At 42.9% G+C, this 16,322-nt stretch overlaps 1 protein-coding gene and 1 long non-coding RNA gene across 4 annotated transcripts in view; both read left to right on the top strand.

Annotated features, from left to right (window-relative positions):
- The window catches only part of RBM20 (RNA binding motif protein 20), a 189,295-nt gene that overhangs the window by 37,780 nt on the left and 135,193 nt on the right, over positions 1 to 16,322 (top strand). The gene's annotated exons all lie outside the window — the stretch shown is intronic.
- Positions 664 to 2,540, top strand: LOC139085505 (uncharacterized). Its single transcript, XR_011543840.1, has 2 exons — positions 664 to 844; positions 2,218 to 2,540. It is a non-coding gene; the product is annotated as an uncharacterized lncRNA (long non-coding RNA).

Below are 16,322 nucleotides of genomic sequence, written 5' to 3'. Positions count from 1 at the left end.
AATAATGTGAAGGAGACAGGTCAAGAGGACCGCGGTGACATATCTGGATGATTATGATAGATCCTAACATCTTGAGAAGTAAATTTATTCACAAAAACTCTGGCAAATGTGCCTTGATCTGCCTCTCAGACAGCACCACGTGCCTGAAGTGAAGTGGAGAGTGTGTTTGCTCCTTTATAAAATGAGGCGATTGGACCAGCTGTTGGTTTGGGAAAGATGTTGTGTGGGCCCTTCCTGTCCTTTCTGGGGTTTGTGATCACAGTGGAAGCGCAGCACTTTCACCCTCGACCTTACGGATTCATTGTCATCTTGTCCTTGGCGGGCCTGTCAAAAAGAAGTAATTTCGAAAGCATATCGCTGATTGTACATTTCATTCCATCAAGTGCTCATGTAACTGCTGGAGGCCTCTGAGATAAGAGTAGAAAAGTGCCCTGTGCCCTTCCGAGCAGTGGGTGATCTATTTTTGACTTGGAGACTGGTGACAAACCTGTCTTCTGTCAGGTCAAACTCACAGGGACTTTCTTGTTTTCTGTTCTTCTGTTGACAGCTGTGTCCATGCTCAGTATGGTCATAGGGTAGTGGAAAGATAGCTCTGGCATTTAAACACCTAGATAGGAAGGGGCGATGGAATGTATTTTTCTTTGCTATTTTGGTCAGCAAGTCCCTAGGAGTCCATAATGAGTGGTGAAGAAGTGAGGAGAGACCTCTGGGAGGATGGGCAGGAAAAGACGCCCAGCTCCTGGTTTGGGAGACACAGAGCGAGAGACATTTCTACCACTGGTGGCTTTAGTGTCTGGAAAGGGAATGACTGGAAGGAAAATGGAAAATGAAGGATGGATTTGAGGTAGCCTTGGGTGGTGGGAGGGTATGGAGGTGGGATGGAGGTAATAAGAAAAGTGGGGCTCTTTTCTTTTTTTGCATGCTGTATAAAACGTAAATTAAAACTCATGCACTGAAAATTGCATTTCTATAATCCTTTTACATAATGTGAGATCCTTTTTTTTTAAAAGCACAATGGTGCAGGCAGACATGATGGGAGAGAACTTTCAAGTCCTCAGCTGTACTTACTATAAACAAGCATGTGGCTCTGATGGGGATTGGTTAAATGGCATCTGAATTCCCAGCATGTTGCATCCACGTTTATTAGCCTCAAAGCTTTCACAGGCTCTTTACTTTCCTCGTCTGCAAAATGGAGCCTCTTGCCCGCCTCCCAGGGCTGTTATGAGGGTCCAAGGTCCAGTGCTGTATGATGTTGTCTGGGCTCTTCAGATATTTTATGAAACCTGAAATGGAAACTAGGGGTCTCCTGCCCAGACCCCACTTTGCTCTATTTATTTATAGTAGCTAGTGATTCTGCCCCTTGCCCCCTCCTTTATTCAAGGCCATGGCTCCCTTCGAGATTCTGATATATGGGCCTCCTTTCCTCAAACACACACACACACACACACACACACACAGTTTAGCATACAATGTTAGGAGTTCACGGTCTGAAGCCCAGCTGAGAACCTCTGATTTGACCGTGGTTTTCTTTTATGGAAATTACAGTTTGATCGGAGAGAACCAGGTTCTTACAGATGCCTGGCATTTGGAATTTTCTGCTTGTATGCGTCTTTCTTGATTATTTTTCCAGTGGAAGAAATCATTAAATTGTGGTCTTGGTAAAGCTCAGTGCTAACACAGCCCCAGTTCAGCTGCGTGCAGCAGGACTGTAAACTCACGAGGGCAAGACTGCAAATTCAACAAAAGGAAAAGCTGAGTCATATCACATTGACTGGGAAAGTACTAACATATTAAAAGTACGTAAGTCGAAAGCACCCAAGTCATATTTCTCTTTCCATCCTTAAGATGTCATAGCTAACCTGAGGGTTAATTAACATTGTTTTAGTGATGAGCCCAATCAATGTGATTTAAATCATGCATGATATATTTATAGCTGAATGATTAAGTTGGATGATGTGACGAAATACTTAAATCGTATTTATGGTCATTGATGGTTTTACGCGTTATTAGAGAGAAGCATAGTTACACCGAATTAAACGGGGATATCTGATCCAGACGTCAGTTCAGTAATTTCATGGGAAAAAATAAATCTAAATGAGCAAAAAATATTGTGGTCTTAACTCCAATGTGATGGTATTACAAGTTTTCCCAGTTAATTAGTAACACATATTGTAGAACAAATGTTTGAAACAGAAATCACGTGTTTTTGCATAACAGAAAGAACTCTGCACTAGGAGTCGAGCTGGGACACTTAGTTCTCCCACTGCATTGCTGTGTGACCTTGGGAAGATCACTTCACCACTCTGGAGCTGTGAAACACAGGGAACGGACTACATCTTAAATGAGAGAGGATTTCTTGCAATGTTAACATTTTGTGACTTTAAATTTCATTCTGTGATTGCTGCTTTTGAAGAAAACGTTCTGTCAACATTTAACGTACATACAGAAGAGTGGACAAATCGTATGTGCACAGCTCGTTGAATTTACACCCTTCTAATCAGCCCTAGATTAAGAAATAAAATGTTATCAACATTCTAGAAGCCCCCTTTGTTGTCTCTGGGTCTTGACTGCTACTCCAAAATGTTAAAAAAAAAAAAAAAAAAAAAACCCAAAAAACAAAATAGAGAGAGAGACAGAAAAAAAAATGAGGTGACGGTAATTTTTAGAAATTTGGAAGTTTAACATTAAAAACCAAAAGCTTTATTCATTTGAAAGGCTATTAATCCAGTCCACAATCCCCTATTCACTATTTTGAAATCCAAATAATTCTGAAAACTGAAAGTTTTTAGCAAAGTTATTTGGCAACAAAATCTTACCTGAAAGAATGGGTGGCTGTTTGAAGTCTTCATTTATGCTATGTGGTGTGACCGTTCATGCGTCTTACTCAGGAAACGTTCATGTGATTGATGACGAAATGCTGCCCCTGGACCTCACTTGCTTCAATGTACAGCACACGGTCATGTTTCTTCTTTGAAATCAAATAGATTATAAATTCCAAGACAAATCTGGCCCCAAGGACTTTGGGTGAGGGATTTTGTATTCAAATCACAGCATAATTGTTTGTAAGAGTGGACACTCCAACTTTTTTATTGCTTATATTTACATGATTTTTATCTGAAAAGTAAAGCAGGTGCTGTTCTAGTTAACCAGATGCTGTATTATCGGATGTTTCTCTTTTAATGCTATGTTTTCTTTAAAAGATAAACTTGTTTTGGAATAGTTTTAGATTTAATAAAAAGTTGCAAAGATTCTACAGGGAGTTACTATATATCCTTCACCTTGCTTCCCCTAATGTTACCAGCTTCCATAACCACAGTACATTTGTCAAAACTAAGAAATTAACTTTGAGCACAATACTTTTGACTAAATTATAGACATTATTCAAATTTCCTCAGTTTTTCCACTAATGTCCTTTTTCTGTTCTGGGATCCCACATGGCATTTAGTTATCATGTCTCCTTGGTCTCCTCCAGTCTGTGACAGTTTCTTAGACATTCCTTATTTTTTATTATCCTGACAGTTTCAAAGAATACTGGTCAGGTTGCATGCAACGACATTGGTGGAACTTGAAGGCATTTTGCTATGTGAGATAAGTCAGACAGAGAAAGATAAACAGTGTATGATCTCTCTTATATGTGGAATCTAATAAAAACAAAAACCAAAAAGATTCCCACTAAACTCATAGGAAAAAGAGATCAGATCTGTGGTCCCTGGGGTTGGGAGAGGGGGAATTGGAGGAAGGTGGTTAAAAGTTAGAGACTTCCAGTTTTCTGTTTTTGTTTTTTTCCTTCAGGAAGATTGGCCCTGAGCTAATATCTGTTGCCAATCCTCCTCCTTTCACTTGAGGAAGATTCACCCCGAGCTAACGTCTGTGCCAGTCTTCCTCTATTTTGTATGTGGGTCACCACCACAACATGGCCACTGGCGAGTGGTGTAGGTCCATGCCCAGGAATCGAACCCAGGCCACTGAAGCAGAGCTTGCTGAGCCTAACTACTAGGCCACAGGGCTGGCCCCCAAACTTCCAGTTTTAAGATTAATAAGCACTAGGGGTGTAATGCACAACATGATGACTATAATTAACACTACTGAATGATATATAGGAAAATTGTTGAGAGAATAGATCCTAAGAGTTCTCGTCACAAGGAGAAAAAATTTTTCCTTTCTTTTTATTGTGTCTATATGAGATGATGGGTGTTAACTAAACCTATTATGGTAATCCTTTCTCAATATATGTAAATCAAACCATCATGCTGTACACCTTAAACTTACACAGAGATGTATGTCAATTCTTTCTCAATAAAATTGGGGAAATAAAGAATACTGGTCAGGTATTTTGTAGAATTCCTTTTAGGCATTTGTTTGTTTGTTTGCTTAAGTTTTTGTTTGTAAGCTTTTTAAAATTAAACTTTTATTCTGAAATCGTTATATTCACATGCAGTTGTATAAAATAATACAGAAAGATTCTGTGTATCCTTTACCCAGTCTTCCCCAATGATAACATCTTGAAAACTGTAGTCCAATATCACAACCAGGATATTGACAATGATACAGTCAAGATACAGAGCATTCCCATCAGCACAAGAATCCGTCATCCAGCCCAACTCTTGTACTCTTTTGGTTCAGCACATGTTGATTAAGGTCTCCCATGAGCCAGGCTCTGCTCAAGTCCTGGAGAGACGGGGGTGAACAAGAAAGACAAACCTGCCTTTGTGGAGCTTAGCTTCCAAGAGACAGATGTGAACAAGGAAGCACATGCACAGATGACGGAATGTCAGCTAACAAGTGCTGTGAAGAAAAATCAGGAGACTAAGGACTCAGAGAGAGGAGGAAATCCAGAATTCTAACGTCTCCTGAAAATCGAGAGCCCTGGTCATATTGGGCCAGCCTCCCTTCTCAGCACAGTGGGCGGGAGCTTCAGAGCAGCTGCTTGCTTTTGATGGGGCAACTGTTTAATCTGTGTTTCACGTTGAAATCATGTGTAACTATTTTACATCCTGTTTGTTGGAACTTCATGGTGTTGTTCTGGGCTGGTAGTGGCTCTTTAAAAATCTGAGGCGTTTATTTTAAGTGAAATTCCATGGAGAGAGAGGCTTCTGTTGCTTCTAGTCCCATAGTCTGGCCTCACGGTGATGGCGTTTTGTGCATTTAGTGACAACAGACATGGTATATAAAACCTATTGAAGTGTTTTCATTTGTTGGTATTCTTGGTATTATCAAGAAGCTGTGATACAATCAAAGGAGGGGAAAGGTTTTGGACTGCAAATATTTAGAATGAATTTTTCATTTGATCGTCAAATTGTGTCACTCATAAAAGAGATTTCACCATTTTAAGTGCTTTCTGCAGATGATGGGTATTAAAAAAGACTTAAATGGGGGCTTCAGATCAATATGTTGAATGATATCAGTTATTTTTAATCCTGGAAATGAGTGATTTCAAATGAACAGTTAAGGCCATTTTTTATTGTGATAAAATACACATGACATAACTAATTTTTAAGTGTACAATTCAGTGGCATTAAATACATTTACAATGTTGTGTAACCATCCACACTATCTCTTTCTTGAACTTTTTCATCTTCTCAAATAGAAACTCTGTACCCATTAAACAATAACTCCTCATTCCTCCCTTCCCCCGCCCCTGGTAACCTCTAGTCTACTTTGTGTCTCTATGAATTTGCCTCATTTAGGTTTCTCATATAAATGGAATTATAAAATATTTGTCCTTTTGTGTCTGGCTTATTTCACTTGGCATATTGTTTTCAAGGTTTATCCATGTTACAGCGTGTATCAGAATTTCATTCTATTTTATGGCTGAATAATATTCCATTGCATGTATTTTGTTTATCCATTTATGGGGGACACATGGGTTGTTTCCATGTTTTGGTTATTGTGAATAATGCCGCCATGATCATTGGCATAAAAGTATCTGTTCGAGCCCCTGCTATTCAGTTCTTTGGGCTATATACCTAGGAGTGAAATTGTTGGGACATAGTATAATTCTATGTTTAGCTTTTTGAGGATCTGCCAAACTGTTTTCTACCGTGTGTGCACCATTTCACATCTCTTTACTCTTTTGATAGTGTCCTTCAGTGAACAAAAGTTAATTTTAATGAAGTCCATTTTATCTATTTTTTCTTTTGTTGCTTGTGCTTCTGGTGTCAAATCCAAGAAATCAGTGCCAAATCCATTGCCATGAAGCTTTGCCCTAAGATTTCTTCTAAGAATTTTATAGTTTGGGCTTTTAGGTTTAGGTCTTTGATCCCTTTTAAGTAAATTTTTGTATAGTGTATAAAGTAAGTGTCCAATTTGGTTCTTTTTGCATGTGGATATCCAGTTTTCCCAGCACCATTTGTGGAGAAGATGGCTCTTTCCTCCTGTGTGTGTGAGAGGTTTTTCCAGAGCTCTCTATTTTATTCCGTTGTTCTATGTGTCTGTCCTTATGCCAGTACTGCACTGTTTTGATTACTATAACTTTGTAGTAAGTTTTGAAATCAAGAAGTGTGAGTCTTCCAAGTTTGTTCTTCTTCTTAAAGATTTTTTTTTTTTTTTTTTTGCAACTCAGGGTCCCTTGAAATTCCATATTAATTTTAGGTCAGGTTTTTCTATTTCTGCCAAATTTCATTAGGATTTTGGATTTAGGATTAGGATTTTGATAGAGATTGCATTGAATCTATAGATCACTTTGGATAGTATTGACATCATAACAATGTTATTAAGTTTTCCAATCCATGAACATGGAATGTCTTTCCATTTATTTGCATCTTCTTTAATTTCTTTCAGCATTGCCTTGCAGTTTTCAGTGTACAAGTCTTTCACCTCTTTGGTTAAGTTTATTCCTAAGTATTTCCTTCTTTTTGATGGTATTATAAATGGAATTGTTTTTACAATTTCCTTTAATGTTTGTTCATTGCTAGTGTATAGAAATGCAACCGTTGATTTTGTATCATGCAACTTTGCTGATTTGTGATTAGCGCCAACAGTTTTTTAATGGAATCTTTAGGGTTTTCCACATATAAGATTGTGCCATCTACAAACAGAAATAATTTTACTTCTTCCTTTCCAGTTTGAGTCCCTTTTATTTATTTTTCTTGTCAAATTGCTGTGGCAATAACTTCCAGTACTATGTTAAATAAAATGATGAAAACAGGCATCCTTGTCTTGTTCCTCATCTTAGAGGAAAAGCTTTCAGTCTTTCACCATTGAGTATGATGTTAGCTGTGGGTTTTTCATAAATGACTTTATCATGTTGAGGGAGCTCCCTTCTATTCCTAGTTTACTGAGCAGTTTTATCATAAAGGAGTGCTGAATTTTGTCAGATCCTTTTTCTACATCAATTGAGATGATCATGTGCGCTTTTTCCCCTTTCTTCTGTTAATGTAGTATATTACATTGATTGATTTTTGTATGGTGAGCCATTCTTGCATACTGGGAATAAATCCCACTTGACCATTCTGTATAATTCTTTTAATATGCTGCTGAATTCAATTTGCTAGTATTTTGCTCAGGAATTTGCATCAGTACTCATAAGGATATTGGTCTGTAATTGTCTTTTCCTGTAATTGTCTTTTTTTTTGGTGTCAGGGTTAGGCTGGCCTCATAGAATGAGTTAGGAAGCATTCCCTCCTCATCACATTTTTGGGAGAGTTTGAGAAGGATTGGTGTTAATTCTTTAAATGTTTGGTAGAATTCACAGTGAAGCCATCTGGATTTTTTGTTGTTGTTGGGAGGCTTTTGATTAATGATTCAATCTCCTTACATGTTACAGGTCTTCTCAGGTTTTCTGTTTCTTCATGGGTCAGTTTTTGCAAATTGTGTGTTTCTAGGCATTTGTCCATCTCAATTTTGACAATTTTTAAACTGAACTGTTGGCAAAATAGTTACTTCCGTCTGTTTGATTTTATTACTTTCTTACCAAAGAGTGAAACTCTCATTTTAAATGGCATGTTATTTCTTTACCAAGTAGAGTACCAAGGAAGATGAAGATTTTGCTTGTATATATTATTGTTGATATGTATTCTATTTTTGTCAAATATTTAATAAAATGTTTTATTTTATGTCTTGTGACCCATTGAAAGTAGGCAACTGTATATAAGATTATCAGGCTATATAAAAATGTTTCCAGCATACTAGTTACTTATAGTTTAGATTGTAAAGCTTCTATGGAGTTTTTGATAAAATGTCATTATCAGCTGACAATTATCCTTACTCTTGTAAACTGACTGTGTTTTTATATGGTCTTTAGCCCATTTAATTGGCACAACAGAATGAACCAATGATATATTTGGCTCAAGCTTAAATTTCTCAAGGTTTTTTCAGCAGTTGGGTCAGGCAGAGCCAGCAGAATCAACCATCTGTGTGGTGTGGGAGCTCTGTGACCGTCAGTGCGGTGTGGGAGCTCTGTGACCGTCAGTGCGGTGTGGGAGCTCTGTGACCGTCAGTGCGGTGTGGGAGCTCTGTGACCGTCTGTGCGGTGTGGGAGCTCTGTGACCGTCTGTGCGGTGTGGGAGCTCTGTGACCGTCTGTGCGGTGTGGGAGCTCTGTGACCGTCTGTGCGGTGTGGGAGCTCTGTGACCGTCTGTGGGGTGTGGGAGCTCTGTGACCGTCTGTGGGGTGTGGGAGCTCTGTGACCGTCTGTGGGGTGTGGGAGCTCTGTGACTTTCTCCTGTGCTTCTACCTGGTCCTCAGGGTGGGTGTTTTCTGATAGAGAGCCATTCATTCAACAGTTATTTATTGAGCACCTGCCATGTGCCAAACACCATCCTAACCATAGATACCCAATGATGCAAAATGCAGAATCACACAAAACAGGCAACTTCCTCTGTGTTGGGAGGAACAAGGGATGAAACCAAAACCAAAAGGCAGCCTTGGTTCTCAAACAGAAGAGGATTCTGCCATCCACACTGTGAAGTTTAGCACCTTTTTGTCTGTTCCTATTAATGGAGTGGCTCCTTGCCAGGCACTGTTGGCTTGGTTGGGGCTGGGTTGGCCCTTAGGTTGGAAGCGTGAGTAGCCGCCTTTAAGGGGAAGGGAACTGTAATGAAGCAGTAGGGGAATTCGTGCAGGGCCTTGCAAGCCTTCCAGAATTGTATATGGAAGGTGATATTCTCGCTACAGAGGGAAATATGGCAAAATGGGAATCGAACCGTTTCATTGCAACAGGAGATTGGACTCAAGCTACTAATGTAGGGAGAGACAAATGGAGAAGAATTGAAGTTTGAATTCTGAGTAGCTCTGCTTGAAGCGAAGAGCTGATGATGGTTTGCATTAAAATAGGAATTTCCAAGCCATAGGCTTTTCAACAACAGCAAACTGGATCTTACCATAAGAGGGGAACTAATTCTGTTAGAATGTACCTTAGTATCTCATTTTATGCAGATACCATGAGAAGCTGACTGGTGTTTAACTTGGGAGTGCCTACAATTTTGAAATACGCTCTACCCAAAGAATGGGAAGAAATCTGGCCAGTAGCCTTCTACAGCAAGTCAGATGTGTGTCAGGAAAGATACACTAGCGGAGTATCATGTTTGTGGTTCAAAGGTTGCCTTTACCTCTTGGGTTACATTTTCGTTGAGAGCGCAGAATTGAATTTTTCAGGTATTGTCACTTCAAAGGGTTCTTCAACTCTTCCACACATGATTGAATTTCTTAGGACATCCTTAGAGAGACAGTGAGATGATATCCCGGGGCGATGAAATTGCAGTTTTCCGGCCCCTGCTGAGTTGTGACCCAAAGTTCCCTGCAGTTTAGCTGAGGTGCTTTATTCCTCTGCAGCCCGGAAGCCCAGGATTGGAAATTGAACGCGAAATAAATAATTAAATCTGGGCTTCCACAGGTGCAGAGGGCATAAATAATCTGACAGCATGCTGCCCAGGCATTCCATATCATGGGCCGTTTAGATTTAATGCCCAGGCACTCACTCGTAACTGAATCTGTCAGAACGCGGCTCCTGCCCGGGACAGGGAGAGGGTGCTATTTCAGAGCAGTGTGCTTGCCTGTCTGCTGGAAGGCTGCCTCCACCCTCTGACTCTGCTGGAGAGCTTTGGCTGGCTTTGTCTCCAGGGAAATTCATCTGCCCCCTGCCCAGCCTTGAGGACAAAAAACTACAACCAGCTCCTCTTCTGGTTCAGTGAAGGAGATGATATAGTGAAGGGCAACCCAGGAAAATCACTTCTTTAATTGGAGGCATTTGGGGAAGTGGATGAGTTCACTGATGGGAGTGGACCTTGAAAACTTTCTTCTCAGAGTCGGGAGTTTGAACCTGAGGCCATTTGAGCATTGTGGAGTGGCTGAAAGCTGGTGTCCCTTTCTGCTTCAACAGCAAATCTCTTGAAGGGCGCTACAGAGTGGCACTCCATTTTCTGGTGACCAAAGATGAGGACACAACTACCGGCTCTACTTATGTCTGCATCTTTTATACAGCTTTGCTCATGGTAGAGATTAATAAAAGTTTGTTAAATGAGCAAATCAAAGAAGACTGATGCGTCATGATGTTTTGTAGTTCCTGCCTTGTCTGGTCTGGTGCCACTCACAGGAAGGTCCCCGGACCAGCAGCATCAGTGTCACCTGGGAGCTAGTTAGGAATGACAGTTCTCAGGCTCTGTTCCAGACCTACTGATCCATATCTCTGGGTGGGCCCAGAAATCTGTTTTTAGCAAACCCTCCAGTGATTCTGCTGCCCGCTAAAGTCTGAGCACCACCAGCCTAGAGTGGCTCCAACCAGGGATGTGATTTAAGAATCTGACACACACTCACTTCCTCTCTCAGTGGAAGTCACCACAGCTGGTTGCAAGAGAATCACACTTTAAATCCTTTCATGCACGTGTCTCTTCACGCCCCACAGCTTCTCACTCAGGACAAAGCTAGGCCCCTGGCTTTTTTCTTCAGATCTCATGTTTCCAGACTCTATGCTCGGTCTCTTCTAGGAAAATAGAGATGAGGTGAGGTGGAGATGTCCTTCTATCTGCTGATTGCCAAAAGGAGGCAATCATGTCAGACACTTACTGGATGCCCACTGTGTGCGAGGCCCAGGCTCCAGTCCTTGTCCCCAGGACCTCGGGGGCTCCGAGGGAGGTAGACAAGGAGGTGAGGAGTGCTGGGCCAGGTGAAGGCAGTGCTCACTGGGCTGCATCTGGGAGCACCCAGATGGGCCCACTGTTTTCGAGTGGGGTAGGAGAGGCTTCCTGGAGGTGGTGCTGCCTGGGCACCCTTACAGGATAAGTAGGGTGGCAGAGGGTGCAGAGAGGGAGGGGCAGAAGGGAATTCCAGGTGAAGGAGCAGCACTACTGAAAGCACAATCTAGGGGACTCTATATTTACTTGTTATTGTACTTTTTAAATTGACTTTTATCCTATGTATAGGAAAGTGTGCAACTCTTAGGTTTGTAGCTTGATGAATTTTCAAATGTGTCCTCACTCTTCTAACCACCATCCAGATCAAAACATGAGACATTGCCAGCCCCCTGCAAGTCTCCCTATACTTCTTCTGGTCCATAGGCTCCTGCCCCCAAAGGAAACCTCATTCTCACCCCTGTCACCACCATAGATTAGTTTTCCTTGGGGACTTTATTAGACTATAAAATTATTTTTTTGGGGGGGTGAGGAAGATTGTCGCTAAGCTAAAATCTGTGCCAATCCTCCTCTATTTTGTATGTGGGATGCCACACACAGCATGGTTGGATGAGTGGTGTGTATGTCTGCAACCTGGATCCAAACCCCTGAACCCAGGGCTGCCAGAGCAGAGCCCACAAATTTAACCACTACACCACTGGGCCGGTCCCTAGACTATAAAATTCTTGAACAAAGAAATTTCTTCTGGACAGCCAAAGATTGCTTAACAGGCTGAATATGGCTCTAAATTATGTGTTTTGTTTGGCCTGCACAGTTTTTTTAAAATTCATTGCTAACATTTACAAATTGGAGGTTTTCACATAACAATCGAAAGATCTGGAAACACTGGACTCACGTTCCTTGGCAGCAGCACTGGACTGAAGTTGGGTAGAGACAGTCCCCCTGAAGATGGGATGTCCACTTTTCAGTAGTCTCCACTGCTCCCCATTTCTTGCTGCGAGCCAGCTACACTTCTGTTACCTGCCTGGCCCTGTGGGCATTTGCGTTTGCAATCCTCGCCTTTAGCTATTGTCTTGTGTCTTGGTTTGGGGCCTCCAGCATGGCTGAGGTTGCTTAATAAGTTTTATTTGTTCGATCATCAGCGTTTGTGGAGCGCTGAGTATGAGGGAGACCTGTGCTGGGAATTGGGGATACAGAGGTGTCCAGAGGCAGAAACATGACGCATTGTTTGTTAGCTTGCCATTGCAGCTAACCGGGCCTATTGCACGTCCTGTCTTTGTGAGTTCACGTCTCACTACCCCTTGGATGCCACCATGTTGGCTGTTTCCTGGTCTCTGAGCCCACCTTGTCCCTTACAGCTGTCACGCTTCTGCCATCACCATCCCCTCTCTCTTTCCTCCCTGTCTGGCCCTCACCCCTCCCTGAAGCATTTGCTCAAGTTCCACCTCTTCCAAGAAGTCTTCACCAACCGTCCCTTTCTCTGGTGACACCTCCCTCCTCTGAACTCCTATCCAAGTAGTTCCCATACCAGCATGCCATCGATTCTGTCGTTATTGATTTCCTCACATTTAAAAAAAAAGAAAGCCCTTGTTTCTTAAACTAGATGTCCTATCTAGATCGCATGTCCTCTGGGCAGAGACTGTGCCTTATATCTCCTGACATCAACCTGTAATGCCCTGCATGCTTCTGAGCATACAGCAGGCGCCCAGTAAATACAGAAGATGGGCTGGGGAGCAAAGTGAGCCAGAAGAAGAGACTGTGGACGGCAGTGTCTGAGGGCGCAGAGAGGAAAGTACTGAGAAAGCTCCCGACTCCCCACCAGGAGATGCCCTTGCTGGCAGTAGTCTGAGAGGAATCCTGTCCTCCTGTGAGGACTTAGCGTCCTTGCGAGAGCACTGACACCCTGCAAGGAGGGGACAGACACTCCTGCCACTGGGCTGCAGGCATTCCAGGCAGAGTCATGTGAGGTGGCCTTTGAGATTCTCCCCTTACAGCCTGATTGAGTGTCCCCTGGGGTGGCAGGAGAAGGTTCACTGAAGACAGCTTGTGGCTGGAAAGGGAAGGTGTCATTTTGATAGTGCTCCATCGAGAGCCTGAGGTGCCTGCTCTGTCGCACTTTTAGTTCCTGACTCAGTGATACAGATCACCAAAGGCTACCCAATTGCAAATAGCCCCATACCTTGTTACACTGCCTCCTTGAGAAGTACCCTAGATGTTGGCAAAGGATGGTGACCTTTCTTCAGTAGACTTCTGCTCCCAGCCCTGCCGGCCAGCCCACGGCAGCGGAGGTGAGAGAGGTAACAAGAGCCTTTAATTTAAGGGCACTTGGCAGAGAGCCGGCTCATTTGCTAGGGTTCTGTTATGTGTCACTTGATGTGCAGGGTTCCAAGAACTATTTGGTCTCTTGACAGGGAACATGATAGAATGTCAGGACCTAAGCTAATGTAAAATATGTCTCGCCCCGCCAAGTCATGCCCAGGCAGCACAAGAAGCCCATCGGTCATTCACACGTCTGCACCGTGCAGCCAAGGGGCTCCGCTGATGGCAGTTAGCCTTTCCAGAGTGATGTGATGATGGAGATCCAGCACACAGGGCTTCTTACTCAGAGCAGGCTGATTTTGAAAAGCATGAGGGCATCCCTTAAAAAAAGTGCACATTCTTAAAGAGGGCTTCTTCCCCATCTCTCTTTTTTCCCTTACACTTCCCTCTTCCTGTTTTTTTCCCTCTCCCACCCTCCTCTCCCCTCCCTTTCCATGTCTTTGTGTTTATCTGCTGTGCCTTTGGCACTAACCCCAGATGTCCAGGTGACAAGCTTGGCTAGGTTTTTGGCGCTACGTTCTGTTACTTGGGGGTTTCAGATTTAGATACTAGGACAAAGGGACCTACAGGTTTTATTCAAGTTTCAGCCTCGGGCCAGTTAGGGAATGTGACACTGGCAGCTATAATACAATTTTTGAGCAAATCCACTGTGGGGGAATTGTACCAATTAAGAAGTGTCTGACTACCAACAAAAACCTAACAAACAGTGGTTTAAACTAGAGGGACAGTCATCATCTGCTTAACAATTAGTCTGGAGGGGAAAGCTGGGGCTGGCTGAAACGGGACCAGGTAATCCCGTTAGTGGTTCAACAGGGTCTTCAGTGGCCCAGGGTGTTCCCATCCCTCCACCTCTCCATGCCCACTGATGCTCTTGTCCTCAGATCTGTGGCCTCCTCTTCACAGAGTGACTGACACGGATTCTAGGTATCATGTGTTTTCTTGCCAGCAACCAAAGCAGGAAGTGAGGGATGGAGGGTGGGCTACAGAGCAATCTCTTCGTTTGCCTCTCTCTGACGTGGGAGCGGAAATTTATGGATCCTTGTTATAAAAGTACCGCTTAAATGTGAAAACTGACACATGGACCTGAGTCTTTTGAAGATATCTGTGACAGAGGGAGCTGAGACTCCATTTTCCTGGTGACCATTCCCAATTCCATTTCCAATTGTTCTTTCTCAAGATCAGATTTGAAGAACTTTATTTCCACCTAGTTTCTTCCAGCCAGGAATTCACAGTTGGGCTTAATTTTCATCGACTGATGAGCCAAGGCTTAACTGAGAATCTCTATGAGCTCCTGCCTTAGAAACTAGTAAAGTGTCTGGCCCTACTCTCTGGTACCCATTCCCTTTTTTCTGAGTGGTGCATCGTATCAGCCTGGACCATAGATGACAGACTGTTCACATCATTTACCCGGCGGAAATTGAGCCAGAGCGCTCACGATGAGCATTAAGTGCCCCCTGTTGGGAGTTTGTCTTTTGAAAGGTTCAGGTCTAGCTCTCCTTTTGCCCTTTCTAGCACTGAATCTCAGGAAATGATTTCTCTGCTAAAATAATTTTGGTTTGTATGCATGCGTGTCCACACACACATGCACACGCATATACCCCAGCTCTAGGCCACTGCACTGGGAAAAGGAGCCTGTGGTTTCATGGTAGCTGTCTTTTTGATAAATGTCCCCGTGTCCACCCACAGAGGCCGTGACATTCCTGCCTTCCCCACTTGATAATCTGAAAGTCTTCCGAGCCAGATTGCCTTGCTATAGGCCCGTAACTCTTGGAATGCCACGTGGGTTCTGGGTTTCAATCCCCAGGGCCCACATCGGCTGGCGTTTGTAAGAGCCTGTGGGCTCGAAGCTGATAAGGCAGAGGGCTAATGGAGCCCATTCCGAGAGTGTGGGGAAGATATGGTGCTCCTGGTGACAGCGCAGCAGCACTGTGAGAGCTGGGCTGAGGGGGTGTGAGCATGATGCGGTTGCACGCTCTTCTGTCAGCCCTCCCCTTTCGTCTGCTCCCAGCCGCATGGTGCTTTTGAGGGCTCCTCATGCTTTCCCTCTAAAATGTGCTCCCAAATGCGTACAACTGCTCTCGCCGTTTTCGAACCTCTGTTGGCAAAAGTGACAGAAGGAAGAGTGGGCTTTACTCTGTGGCAAGTTGCTCTCAAGTGTTAGAAGTATTCATCCTCCCGCCCTTGGATGGTTTTATGTTAGAATCCAGTAATTCTGTTTACTTCCTTTAAAGTGGACAGCATGTTTATGGTTGGCTTTCTGATCGGAAGGCTTTGTCATTCTTTTGGTCTGGATTGTGGGAATCTTCCAGAAGACGCATGGGCAGAGTTCGGAGTCTAGTGTGCTTCTTGGCCCCCAGTCTTCGAGGGTGAAGTGCAGAGATCTCTGAGGGGAGAGTTCTGGATCTAGGCTGCCTGCCTGGGAATCAGGTTCATCTGTTAACTTTCTAGTTATGTGTCCTTTGGACAACATATTCAGTTAACCTCTCTGTACTTCATTTCTCCATCCGTAAAATGGGAATATAATAGTACATGCCATACACGGTTGTTAGGAGTCAATGAGTTAACAAATAAGTGCTTAAAATATTACCTGGCAGTTAGTAAGCACCATATAAGTATTCGTTAAATATACAAATCTTACTAGGTTGAGATTTTTTTGTTGGCTTATTAGTTTTCTCACTGAAATTTTTGTTGAAATAATTGTAGATTCAGATGCAGTTGTAAGAAATGATACAGAGGATTCTGGTGCACATGTTCCATTTATCCAGTTTCCCCCCGTGGTAACATTTTGTCAAACTCTAGCACAATATCACATCCTGGCCATTTGATACAATCCAGCTGTCTTATTCAGATTTCCCTGGTGCTGTGTGTTTGTGCTCGTTTGTGTGTGTGTGTGCATTTAGTTCTGTACAATGGTACCACATGTGTAGGTTCATGATT

Source organism: Equus przewalskii, chromosome 1 (assembly GCF_037783145.1).
Source record: "Equus przewalskii isolate Varuska chromosome 1, EquPr2, whole genome shotgun sequence".
Classification (NCBI taxonomy): Eukaryota; Metazoa; Chordata; class Mammalia; order Perissodactyla; family Equidae; genus Equus; species Equus przewalskii.
The sequence above is the reverse complement of the archived record's forward strand: the minus strand, read 5'-3'. Positions and strand labels throughout refer to the sequence as shown.